The 13,452-nt window shown below is 40.8% G+C and overlaps 1 pseudogene; it reads left to right on the top strand.

Moving 5' to 3' along the window:
• The first annotated feature begins 2,831 nt into the window (after window positions 1-2,831).
• The window catches only part of LOC141167047 (solute carrier family 2, facilitated glucose transporter member 9-like), a 34,475-nt pseudogene continuing 23,854 nt past the window's right edge, over window positions 2,832-13,452 (top strand).

Raw genomic sequence — 13,452 nt, 5'->3', positions numbered from 1 at the left:
AACTCTTCTGATAATTATTTTCACTCCTCTGTCTGAAATCTTGCGGGGAGCACCTGGTCATGTCTGGTTTATGGTGAAATGTTGTTCTTTCTACTTCTGGATTATGGCCCCAACAGTGCTCTAGGTAACCTTCAGTAGTTTAGAAATTCTTCTGTAGCCAATGCCATTATTTCCCTGGATTTTGTGTTGGATAATCGCTTTCCTGCCAGTGCCATCAGTATGTTTTGCAACAATAAGGTTGCTGAGGTCTTGAGACAGCTCACTGGTTTTACCCATCATGTTTCCTGTGTGGCACTTTGCTAATGAGATACCTTTTTATAGGTTATCAGTTGAACCAGCTGATATTATTTTTCACTAAATGGCAGGATTGCTCTCTAATTGTTGATAGATTTCAGCTGGTGTCATGACTTTCCATGGCTTTTTGCACCTCTTTTTCTTCATGCGTTCAATACTTTCTCCCTGTGTCATTTTTTATTACACATTACTTAATTTATGGACATCTAGGGTTTGATTTCTTTTCCTGTGTGGGTTGGATGGGTTGTTACCGACATCTGGTGAGAATTGCATGTCAATAGCACCTTTGTATTTAGAAAATTGGTTCTTTCTAAAACTTTTATTGGGATTTGATGTTCACTTGAATTCCTCATTTGATGACCTGATTATGTGAGAGTGTGTGACATGCAACATGCCCCAAAATGTTCTCTAACAAGCAATAGTATTTAAATCTGAAAAGCCTAGTGCTCCATTCTTCTCATGCACTGAATCTGATTTACACCATCAGAAAGGGTATGGAAACGACTCCATTACAAGATGTAAATTGTGTTTATGCAGGTCGTAGCATGGTTTCCACTTAGTTTTGCGAAATGCAGCTGACAACTTGTTAACAAAGGCACAGGGTTGTTTTTTAGGAGGGGGGTCGGAGTTTGACCGTTTAAACCAAAAGGAGGGGGAGCCAAGGCCTAGCATAAAATGTTAGAGAAAATCCTAGTAACAAGTTAGATTTTTTCTTTCTGATGAGTTAAAGAACCTCATGCTTAGCAAGGTAAAGGTAAGTCTACATCTTATCTTATTTCTGTTGTTCGTATTATTTTCTAAAGCTAATTTTGCACTATATTTGTAGTTTTTATTCAGGGTTAGATCTTAACATCCTGCAAACTGAGGTTAAAAAAAAGAATGACATATTTCTGTTCAGACTGTGAAATAACGTGGCTTTTATTTTCTACATTTGCCTGCCCATTACATACCGGGCTTGTTAATCTATTGGATTGAGCACTATTACGTTGTTATAGTCATACCCCCCACCGCTACTCCGGCTCACACAACCCCTTTAATCTAAATTGTAATCATAAATCAATTTTATGTTAACTACAATCACCAATATTAGGAGAAACACACTAAAGAACAGAGCACAACGCAAATAAGGCAACTGACAGATGCCAGATAAATTGGCCATACACATTAGATAGAAGTTTGCCTAATGGCATGTTTTCATTTTTGTAGTCAGAGGTTGGTGGAAATACCAAACGATCATTCATGCTGATCATTGAAAAGTATGATTATGTTGGAATTTTTTTTAGACTATTTTCATTTATAATAATTTGGGTATCATCTTCATTTTTTTCTGATTATCAAAAAATTATTATTTGTGGAAGTCATAAGCATGTATTCAAAGTAAGACTATGAGTGAGCTAGCCCTTAAATCTAAACTCATAATCCAAAATTAAGGAGGTTTTCTCAAGATCAGATAGGGACCCCAGCATTACCGAGGATTGGATTTACAGAGACCCATCTGAATGGAGCGTAGGTTAAACCCTGACCTCTACTCCATTTCTTGAGGGACTACCAGAGATAGCCGACAGCACTTGACTTTTTTCTGGCCGTCTCAAAGACAATGAATGGAGCAGAGGTTTGTATACTCGACCTACCCTCCATTTAGACAGGACCCTATAGAGCCCAAACCTTGGTCACAGTTATCTGAGCACACAAATCTCCAAGGGTGCCCTTTTGCATCAACCCATTTTCCTTCTTGAAATTTTTAAAATGTAAAAGATGAAAACATATATATATACCGTATATTGCCTAAAATACACAGACCAAGTGTAATCTTTAACTTTAGGCCTTTTAAAGATCATTTCATCTTCAACTTGCTTAACTGTTCACAATAACAGTAATTTTGACCAGAGGTGCCCAAAGATTTACATGCCACTGTAATACAAATTTAAATATTCTCTAAAACTACATAAAAGCACAAAATGGAAGATTAAATATAATGATGTAAAGCTGTTCGGCTGGCAGCCATCTCAGTCATCTCTCCCATACACAAGAGCATTCGCTCGGCCGGATGCTCCAGTGTTCTCTACGAGAGAGCCTCCGAGAAAAATCTCTGCCTGTGGCTTATTTCTCCGAAATTGCACATAACCCATTGACATATTCCCTGACAATCGGTTTGCCGGTGCCCCCATGCACATTAGAGTGTCGGCTGAACAAATCGATATCGGCAGGTTCGGCCGTCATTAGTTTAATGTGTATGGGGGCCTTAATTCTCTTTGTTAATACAATGGAACATCTATATTGTGCCCTATTTGAAACAGAAATTGGATCCTATCTGTTGCTGACTCTTAACAATTACTCTTTCTGTGTCCTGAAAAAATCCTCTACATTTGTGTTTTATAGAAAAGGTTAAAGTTGCAATCATTCTGAAGTTGGCAGCTAATGAAAAGCCTGAAGTTTATAGAGTGAACCTGGCAAGAAGTGACTGCATGAGATTCATCAGAAATCCTCATTAACCTGAAGCTCAGATATCCTACTGCATCATCGTCCTAAACTAATCTATGGCTCTACCTACCTCTGGGGTATGTACTTCTGGAACCGTTCATTTATAGGCAATGAGATCTAGTGAAATGTTTATTACTAATGATTATTTTACTACTAATGAAAATAGGTGCAGAATTAAAGCATAAAAGAACAATTCAGAAATATTTCTCATAAATGACAAATAATATATGCATTGCTCAAGCATCCTCTGTCACATGTGGTATGATTTCTTTGCATTGGAAAATAATATTAGTAATATACGGTATGCAAAATTATATTTTTATGCTGTTCCCCTATTACTTTTGATAGATTATGTAAGAAAATGAGAATGAATGGTAGTGTATGCAAAATGCTAAAATATAGCAACAGATCGCTTTAATGTACAAATTCTGCTTAAAACTTTATTTTTCCGGTGTAAAATTAATATATAAGCCATTAGTATATTGAACTCCTTGGACCAAATCCTTTCAGATTTACAGATGTTTTTACATTATTGTAATTGTATTTTTTGTGTGTGTTTTTATGGGTTCCCAGGTATTGCCCCTGAATTTGCCACTGCTAACTCTGGTCTTGGGAATTGGTGGCACGTTCCAGTATGGACTCCATATTTCTCTCATCAATTCACCCTCAAAAGTGAGTTAACTTTCTACTATATATTGGTTTTCACCTTAGATTGTAGGTATGCTTTGGTCTACAAGGAAATTACAAGTAAAGGCCATAATCTGAAGGAGACATGCTTACTGACCATTAATCATAGCAGAAAATGACATGAAGCAAACACTGGATATTACACCGTTTTGCATTCATCATGTAGTCATATAGATCTTCTACACTTTCTCTGTTCTTTTTTATTTTTAGTATGTTCAAAAGTTTATCAATGTCACATGGGAGCAACGATATGGCACGGTCCTACATCCGGACACCATCATGTTACTGTGGTCCATCATTGTCTCTATATACAGCATTGGTGGTCTTCTGGGCTCGCTCATAGTGGGACATCTAGCATTCACCTTCGGGAGGTAACTTATATTTGATTCACTGTATCACTTTCAGCCTAATAGAAATACAAGTGATTTGCAAGATGTAACTTGTTCCTCCCATACTTCTCTTGCAGAAAGAATACCCAATTATATAATAACCTGATTGCTATACTGGGAGCAATGCTGATGTGTACGAGCCGCGCTGTCCAGTCATTCGAGATGATTATTTTGGGGAGGTTCCTTTATGGAATTAATGCAGGTAAAATGAAGCCTAACATTCAGAAATAAGAAACCGTTACATTATTGTCATTAATGTGTGTTCGATTTCTTACATAAGGAAAATCTTTATATTTTGTTTAAAGACTATAGTTCATTTATTACAAAAAGCACTTGAAAGGTCACATTATCACCTAACCGTGAGATAGATGATAACTTGCTAATTGCTAGGGGTCCCCCACTGATTCCGAGAATGAAGCTTTAAAATGCTCCTTTAAAATAGAGCATTGGCTGCACCTGTGCATCATTGCTTCATTGTCTATGGGAATTCCAGAGATAGTGGAGTGCAGCCGATTTCCATGGAGTTACATAATAGAGAAGATGGAAAAATTTTGCTCTCCATCTTCTCTTCACAGTGTGCTGCAATTCTCTTATCTGAGAGAATCGGATCATACTGATCAAACTCTGATCCGAGTGTCATTAGCATAATCGACCCAATTCTCTCAGATGAGACCATGGCCAAAATGTGGAAAAAATATTCTTTCACCACTGCTCCTTCTTTTGATCACTTGTTAGTTCCGCAGAATATGCCGTACTCTTAGGACTCAATTCATCAAAGTGTTTACGCCAGAAAACTGGTGTAAAACATTTTAAAAAGTCACTTTTTTTGTGCAATGCGGAGTTGCGCAAAACTTTAGCAACTTTTGGAGTATTTATACCAGTTTCGGGCAGTTCAACAAAATGGGCAGAGATGGAGAAGAGGCGGGATTGGACTTGGAGTTACTACACCCGCCTATTAAATTCATGAAAAGTTGCGGCATTTCTTGCTCTAGAAATGTTACTCCAGCCTCTCTCCTGCGAGAGGCGCATACCACTGAAAACATGCGCCAAATTCATTGAGTGCCGTGCGCCTCTTAATGAATTCAGCGCATCTTATACCTGTATTAAGACTGCAAATTTTTGAGTACTTATGTCAGTTTCGGGCAGCTCAATAAAATGGACAGAGCTGGGGAGGAGCCAGGATCAGATGGGCATTGCTACACTCGCCCATCAAATTTAAGAAAACTAGCATCGTTTCTTACTCCAGTTACTCTCATTTGAGGGCTTGGAGGCGCACGCCACTGAAAACATGCACTGAATTCATTAAGTATCGTGTGCCTCTAAATAATTCGGCACATCTTATTCCTGCATGCCCCTTATTTATACTGGTATCCAAAACGCTAGTCTTAATAATGGAGCCTTCAGCTTACCATCACACATTGTTCTGGCTAGGTTTATTGTAAACTATTGAATGTCTTACAGAAGCTTGGAGGAAGTAAATATGGTTCATATTGTATACTTAACCTGGACATCAATATTAGTGATGATCGAGTATGCCTCATTAACCCTTTCGGCGAGCACGCTCGGGTGCTCTCTGAGTATTTTGGCGTGCTCGGCGTTTCATTCATTGTTGCTGCGCCTGCAAGTGTCACGGCTGTTAGGCAGCTGTGACACATGCAGAGATAGCCTTGCAAACAGGCAATCTCTGCATGTGTCACAGCTGTCTAACAGCCGTGACACTTGCAGGCACGGCAACAATGAATGAAACTCCGAGCACGCCAAAATACTCGGCGAGCACCCGATCGTGCTCGCCAAAAGGGTTAATGAGGCATACTCGATCATCACTAATCAATATTAATTTCTTGTGTGTTTTATTGCAGTGTTTCTCAACACCAGTCCTCAAGGTCCACCAACAGACCAGATCATGATCCCATCACATGTGCAATACTAAGGAAATCCTGAGACCATGATCTGCAGCTGGGCCTTGAGGACTGGCATTGAGGGACACTGCTTTACTGTATCCCCATATTACTGTTTCTTCCAGGTGTGGGTCTGAATCTTCACACAATGTATATTGGGGAGTGCGCCCCTCAGAGTAAGCGTGGAATGGTCACCATATCTGTTTCTTTAGCCATTGCCATTGGGAAGTTGACGGGGTTCATTATAGGACTCAGGTATGGTCAATAACAGATTTGAAGGAGATTGTTAGGCCACCTTGTATTTATGGTATGTTAGTTGAGCTCACTTTTCCAGAATCACACATTTTTTTATTTCTTCTATTCTTTTTAAAGCTCAGAACATTTTCTTCATTATAACTTTACTCAATTTCATTGTAGGGAATTAATGGGGACAGAGGAATTGTGGCCTTTCCTTTTGGCATGCAGTGCTATTCCAGCCCTCATTCAGTTGGTGACATTACCCTTTTTCCCAGAGTATCCCAGATACCTTCTTATCGACAAAGGTGACAAAGATGGTTGCCTAAAAGGTATAGTGAGAAACATTATTTTGAGGAATGTACTCTACTCTATATATTGTTATATCAGATTCAATATGTTCAGTATTTTTTTCCAGCTATGCAACAGCTATGGGGTCCAGGAGAACATAGTCTGGAGATGAAGAGCATGATGACAGAGAAGGAGGCGGTCGGAGAACAAATCAAGGGTCTGAAGGATCTTCTGGTGGATCGTACAGTGCGCTGGCAGATGATCACACTCCTCTTAACCTGTGGAGCTGTTCAACTTATAGGCATTAATGCGGTAATCATTTTATTCTCATTTTATGTATCTTTGTGAGTGTTTTTCTCTTTAGGTATGTGTATGTTTTCCAGTATGGAGGATAGATGCTTCCTGTACCAAATTCATGGCTGCAAGTATTAAAATTTGACCTCAGTCCAAACCTGTTCTCCTCATGCATCATAATAATATCACATGACTGCTGCAGGCAATCACTGGCCTCAGTAGTGATTCGCACATGACTAGTGAGACCAGTGACTGCCCGCAAAAGTCACGTGAATGATGTAGGGGACCACAGAAGAGGCGACGTTGGGATGGTGAGGAATTTGAGAGGCAAATTATGGTTATCGTATTATATTATCACATTGCCTGCTGTTAGGCACATTTTTACAAACAATCCCTTTAAGGCCACGACCCCACTATCAGTATTTGGTCAGTATTCGGTCAGTATTTTTTCTCAGGAATGGGAGCAAAAACCAGGTGAGGAACAATCAGAGAAAAGGTATAATAGAAACAAGTCACCAATTCTGCATTTATCACCCACTCCTGGATTTGGCTCCCACTCCTGAGAAAAATTACTGACCGGATACTGACCAAATACTGACAGTGGGGCCGAGTCATGAATGGACTCACACTAAGATTTGTTTGGGTCACTCTTCACATTTTTCAATTACTGCACAATTTTTCTGCTTTCAAATATGACTGACAACCTTTATATATTTAGAAAAAAGGAACTGTAAAATTGTTCATTTGGCATTCATCATTCTTAAACACTAATTATAAGTTAATATTAAATAAAATCTAGTCCTTTAGAAGTTTATTCCACATCATATGTTTTACTTAAAGGGTATAGACACCTTCGAAGCAATTTTCTTTTTTGCTAATGTAGCGCCCCGAGGGTTCGGTCGCTACAGGGGTATTGCACCTCTGCCAGAGGTGTGATATTCCACTCCCGGGTAAGGATGGAGTGTGGACCAGGGCTCAGTTAGCTGCATACAGCACACTTACCCCATTTCCGAGGGACAGCTCAACGGTACTCCCATTAGACAGAAATGCAGGTACGACAGACCATGTCCCTGGATGGAGTGGGGAGGGGGGAGGAATACCCGTTGATGTAGGAGCAGATAGGGGACGGTTCCTGAGCGTAGGTAGGAGCCCATTGGTTGCTGGTCACCTGGGCTCATGGCTAGAGGGAGGTATAAAAGGTGGGCACCATCTTAGGACTAGAGTCAGACAGTCTGTGCAGAGAGAGGAGAAGACAGGGAGTAGAGGCTCTGTAGGAGCTCTACTCCAGAGTGGGCCTAGAGAGAGGCCGAGGAGGAGAGTGGAGAGCGAGAGGAGGTGAAGGGGAGCTGTGGTTCCTTCTCAGCCCAGCTCCACGGGAAAAGAGAAGAAGGAGGAACAGAGAGGAGGAAAAGAAGAGAAAGAAACAGAAGGGCTCAGGAACAAGAAGGTGGAAGGGACCCTAAGAAACCACGAGAATACCGGGTGAAGGGTCAGGCAGATTAAGGGTACCGGATCCCAAGTTGGTGGAGGAGAAACAACCCTCAGCCAAAGACCGGAGGCTGTGACCATTTATTGGTGCAGCACCTCATCAAACCTGCTAGGAAGGCACCATCAAGGACAGCGGGGAACGGGATCCACGTTTACCCGCACAAGTTCGTGGCAGCTGGACAAAAGTGGGTCACTGGTGAGGCAGGCCAGAGGAAGGATTGAAGGGGGTCCTGAGCCATACTTCTGAGCTGCCTGGGAGTTGACCGAGCCCCACACCTGGTGGACGCAGCACGGCTCGGGCGGTCCCTGCTGACAGAAGTGACCCGGAACAAATGAACTATGAGTAAAGACCCTGGACTGTAACTTGTTGTATGTGTGCTCCTTCGCGCCTCCAGCACTACCGGTACTGGGACTCTCACCACCATCACTCCCACCATCCACTACACTGCCCTGGGGCCGCACTCTTCCCGTGGGGAGTCACACCATCCCAGCTGCATACATCATCAGCCCCAGCGGTCTGCCTTGCAGCGGCGGTTCCTAATAACCGCAATCCACGGGTGGCGTAGTCGGACATCACTTAAAACTTATAAAGGGACTACCACTGGTCTGACCACCCTGAGCCACGGGACCGGGTTGCCACTACTACCCCCATCGTCTCCCTATTGCCTGGTTCCGAGTGCCCCACAGCCCAGGGGGCGAGTCACTAACATGTACAGTACAGACCAAAAGTTTGGACACACCTTCTCATTTAAAGATTTTTCAGTATTTTCATGACTATGAAAATTGTACATTCACACTGAAGGCATCAAAACTATGGATTAACACGTGTGGAATTATATACTTAACAAAAAAGTGTGAAACAACTGAAAATATGTCTTATATTCTAGGTTCTTCAAAGTAGCCACCTTTTGCTTTGATGACTGCTTTGCACACTCTTGGCATTCTCTTGATGAGCTTCAAGAGGTAGTCACCGGAAATGATTTTCACTTCAGTTTTGATGCCTTCAGTGTGAATGTACAATTTTCAAAGTCATGAATATACAGAAAAATCTTTAAATGAGAAGGTGTGTCTAAACTTTTGGTCTGTACTGTATGTATTTTTGACTAAAAGAAAAACATTTCTGTAGTTAGGTTTCCTTAACAATTGTGTACAATGACTCTAGAATAATATTAGAATATTGTGTACACAGACTCCAGAATAATATTAGAATATTGTGGACAGTGTCTCTAGAATAATATTAGAATATTGTGTACAGTGACTCTGGAATAATATTAGAATATTGCGTACAATGACTCTAGAATAATATTATAATATTGTGCACAGTGACTCTGGAATAATATTAGAATATTGTGTACAGTGACTCTAGAATAATATTAGAATATTGTGTACAGTGACTCTGGAATAATATTAGAATATTGTGTACAGTGACTCTAGAATAATATTAGAATATTGTGTTCAGTGATTCTAGAATAATATTAGACTATTGTGGACAGTGACTCTGGAATAATATTAGAATATTGTGGACAGTGACTCTAGAATAATATTAGAATATTGTGTATAGTGACTCTAGAATAATATTAGAATATTGTGTACAGTGACTCTAGAATAATATTAGAATATTGTGTACAGTGACTCTGGAATAATATTAGAATATTGTGTACAGTGACTCTGGAATAATATTAGAATATTGTGTACAGTGACTATAGAATAATATTAGAATATTGTGTACAGTGACTCTAGAATAATATTAGAATATTGTGCACAGTGACTCTAGAATAATATTAGAATATTGTGTACAGTGACTCTAGAATAATATTAGAATATTGTGTACAGTGACTCTGGAATAATATTAGAATATTGTGTACAGTGACTCTGGAATAATATTAGAATATTGTGTACAGTGACTATAGAATAATATTAGAATATTGTGTACAGTGACTCTAGAATAATATTAGAATATTGTGCACAGTGACTCTAGAATAATATTAGAATATTGTGTACAGTGACTCTGGAATAATATTAGAATATTGTGCACAGTGACTCTAGAATAATATTAGAATATTGTGTACAGTGACTCTGGAATAATATTAGAATATTGTGTACAGTGACTATAGAATAATATTAGAATATTGTGTACAGTGACTCTAGAATAATATTAGAATATTGTGCACAGTGACTCTAGAATAATATTAGAATATTGTGTACAGTGACTCTGGAATAATATTAGAATATTGTGTACAGTGACTCTGGAATAATATTAGAATATTGTGTACAGTGACTCTAGAGTAATATTAGAATATTGTGTACAATGACTCTAGAATAATATTAGAATATTGTGTACAGTGACTCTAGAATAATATTAGAATATTGTGTACGCTGACTCTAGAATAATATTAGAATATTGTGTACAGTGACTCTAGAATAATATTAGAATATTGTGTACAGTGACTCTAGAATAATATTAGAATATTGTGTACAGTGACTGTAGAATAATATTAGAATATTGTGTACAATGACTCTAGAATAATAGAATATTGTGTACAGTGACTGTAGAATAATATTAGAATATTGTGAACAATGACTCTAGAATAATATTAGAATATTGTGTACACTGACTCTAGAATAATATTAGAATATTGTGTACAGTGACTCTAGAATAATATTAGAATATTGTGTATAGTGACTCTAGAATAATATTAGAATATTGTGTACAGTGACTTTAGATTAGCATTGGGGAGACTTTTATTATCAGCCAGACTGGGTAAATATAGTGCAAAACAATAGGGAAATGGAAATTGTGGTGTACCAAAATATAGGTCACATTTATTAGTCTAATAAGATCTGGTGTCAATGGCAGAAATGTATGGACGATAGCGATGAGTTATTTATATATATATATTTTTTTTGGGGGGGGGGTGTAGATGACGCGCCCCCTGGGCCTGTGCTGTGCAGGGGAATACCCGGAGCCGGATCGCTGGGGGTTGTAGTCTCCGTGGCGTTGACCCGGTCTGTGCCCAGGGCGGTCAAACCAGTGGCAGTCTTAGTAAGGTGCCAAATGTCCGACTACGCCACCCGTGGATTGCGGTCAGTGGGGACCGCCGCTGCGCTGCAGACCGCTGAGGCTGATGTTGTATGCGCAGCCAAGTATGGGATAACTCCCCACGGGAGAAGTATTGCCTCAGGGCAGCTAGGGTGGATGATGGGAGTGATGGTGCACGGGCGTCCCAGCACTGGTAGTGCTGGTGCGGCGAAGAAGCACAGAGACGTGTGGTTGCAGTTTCCAATGCTTTACTCACAGTTCTTTACTGGTCCTAGTCACCTCGGTACCGGCGGTGACTGCCCAAGCCGTGCTGCGTCCACCAGGCAAGGGGCTCGACCAACTCCCAGGCAATTCCAGAGAGTGGCACAGGGCTCCCTTCTCTTCCTTTCTCTGGCCGTGCCCCACCAGTGACTCTACGTTTGTCCGGCTGCCTCGGGCCTTCTCTGGGCACGCTGATCTCTGCGTCCCTGACCCTATATGGTGTGCCTTCCTGGTAGGTGTAGTGAGGGGTCGCACCGAGATATAGTCACGACCGCCGGTCTTTGGCTGAGGATTAGCCGCCTCCACCAATTTGGGATCCGGTACCCTGTTCTGCCAACCCGTCACCCGCAATCTCCTGGGCCTATGGGGTTCCTTCTTCCTTCGTGTCTCTGGGCCTCTCTTAATGTGCTGTTCCTTATCTCCTTTCTGTTCCAGTTCCAGTTCCTACTTCTCCTTCTCTCAGGCTCCGGCCTCTTCTCTAGGCCTGCCTCTGGAGCAGCACCCAGCCTGAGCTGCTGCTCCCTGTCTGCTCTCCTCACAGACTGCACTGAACTGGACCCAGAACTAAGATGGTGCCCACCTTATATACTTCCCTCTATGTGTGAGCCCAGGTGACTACCTATGCCCAGAGACCCACCCCTATCTGCTCCTACACCACTGGGTATTCCACCCCCCGCCCCATTCCAGCCAGGGACAGATGCTGTCGTGCCTGCACTTCTGTCTAGTGGGAGCACCGTTGACCTGTCCCTCGGAAATGGGGTGTGTGTGGTGCATGCAGCCTACCGAGCCCTGGTCCACACTCCATCCTTACCCAGGAGTGGAATATCACACCTCTGGTTCGAGGTGCAATACCCCTGTAGCAGCCGAGCCCTCAGGGTGTTACATAGACGGAGTACTAGTGATTTCTTTCTCTTCCTCCCACTCTCCAAGGTGGGGAGAGGGTGGAGGGTGATAGGCTTTATGGGAAAATGTTTTGCATTTGTAATTTATTTCTTAGTGTAGATTTTCAGACTTCTTCATATGCTCACTGTCTGCCTTCTCTAACCTCTCTTTTATTGTGTTGCTGGTTGCAGCATGAGCCAACTGAAAATCTGTTAGTGAGGTCAACTCAACTTTTAAGTTGTCATAAATCATGAGAGGAGTTCATAAGAAGGAATATAAGAGTTATAAACTCTCTGGTCAAAACAATCTTACTGATGGATTCACAGTTAACTCATTCTGCAGCCAGAAATAGTGCATCGCAAAGGCTAGAGAAGGCAACATTTTGAATGAAGTCCAATTAAAAAAAATGATTTTTTAACCGAAAATACATGGATTTATGTAGTTGAATTGCCTGAGAGAAGTGATTTAGCTGATTTAGTATGGTGTGCGGGATAGAAGGACACCGTTAGCTTAAAACTGGACTTAAAGGATTTTTCAAAAATGTTATATATAGGATTAAAGACATTTTAGGAAATAATCCTACATTTTCAGATTATTTGCGACTGTTGCTGATATAGAGAAAAGCAGAATGATGTGAATTAATCAATATTCTATTGTGCATAAAGCTTTCTTCAGGGCCACAAGCACATCTTATTTTATCTTATTAGTAACGTTTTTCATTGAGTGTCAGTAACATTTTCTTTATGTAATTACAGGTTTACTTCTATGCCTATGACATTTTCCAGAACGCAGGTATTTCAGCCAGTGAGGCACCGTATGTCGCTCTTGGTATTGGGATAATGGAAATGTTCTCAGCAGTGCTATGTGTGAGTATTCCCCTAGTTTAATTCCCAGCTCGTATTCATCTTTCATAGTGAACAAGTCATAGCTTTAGGCTGGGCTTTACATTTATCCATTGCGTCAGTTTTCTTCAGCCTCGGCTGATGTCATACCTGTATCAGTTTTCATCTGGCTTTTTTACCAGTTTTTGCAAATATATGGAGGGAAATAAAAAAAAAGCAGCATATTTGAATCCAGCTGCTTGAAGGGTCTAGAACAACAAGTGATGCAGATATTAATGTGAAGGATTCCATAGCAAACTATGTGATCAGTTCTTGCATCAGGTCACTACCATGCTGGAGGGAAAACAGAATTAACAGCCAAATAGGTGGAA

The sequence above is a fragment of the Phyllobates terribilis genome, unplaced genomic scaffold (genome assembly GCF_046119375.1).
Source record: "Phyllobates terribilis strain yellow unplaced genomic scaffold, ASM4611937v1 Scaffold_1__5_contigs__length_1240528914, whole genome shotgun sequence".
Taxonomy (NCBI): domain Eukaryota; kingdom Metazoa; phylum Chordata; class Amphibia; order Anura; family Dendrobatidae; genus Phyllobates; species Phyllobates terribilis.
Note: the sequence above shows the minus strand (reverse complement) of the source record. Positions and strands in the feature narration are given on the sequence as shown.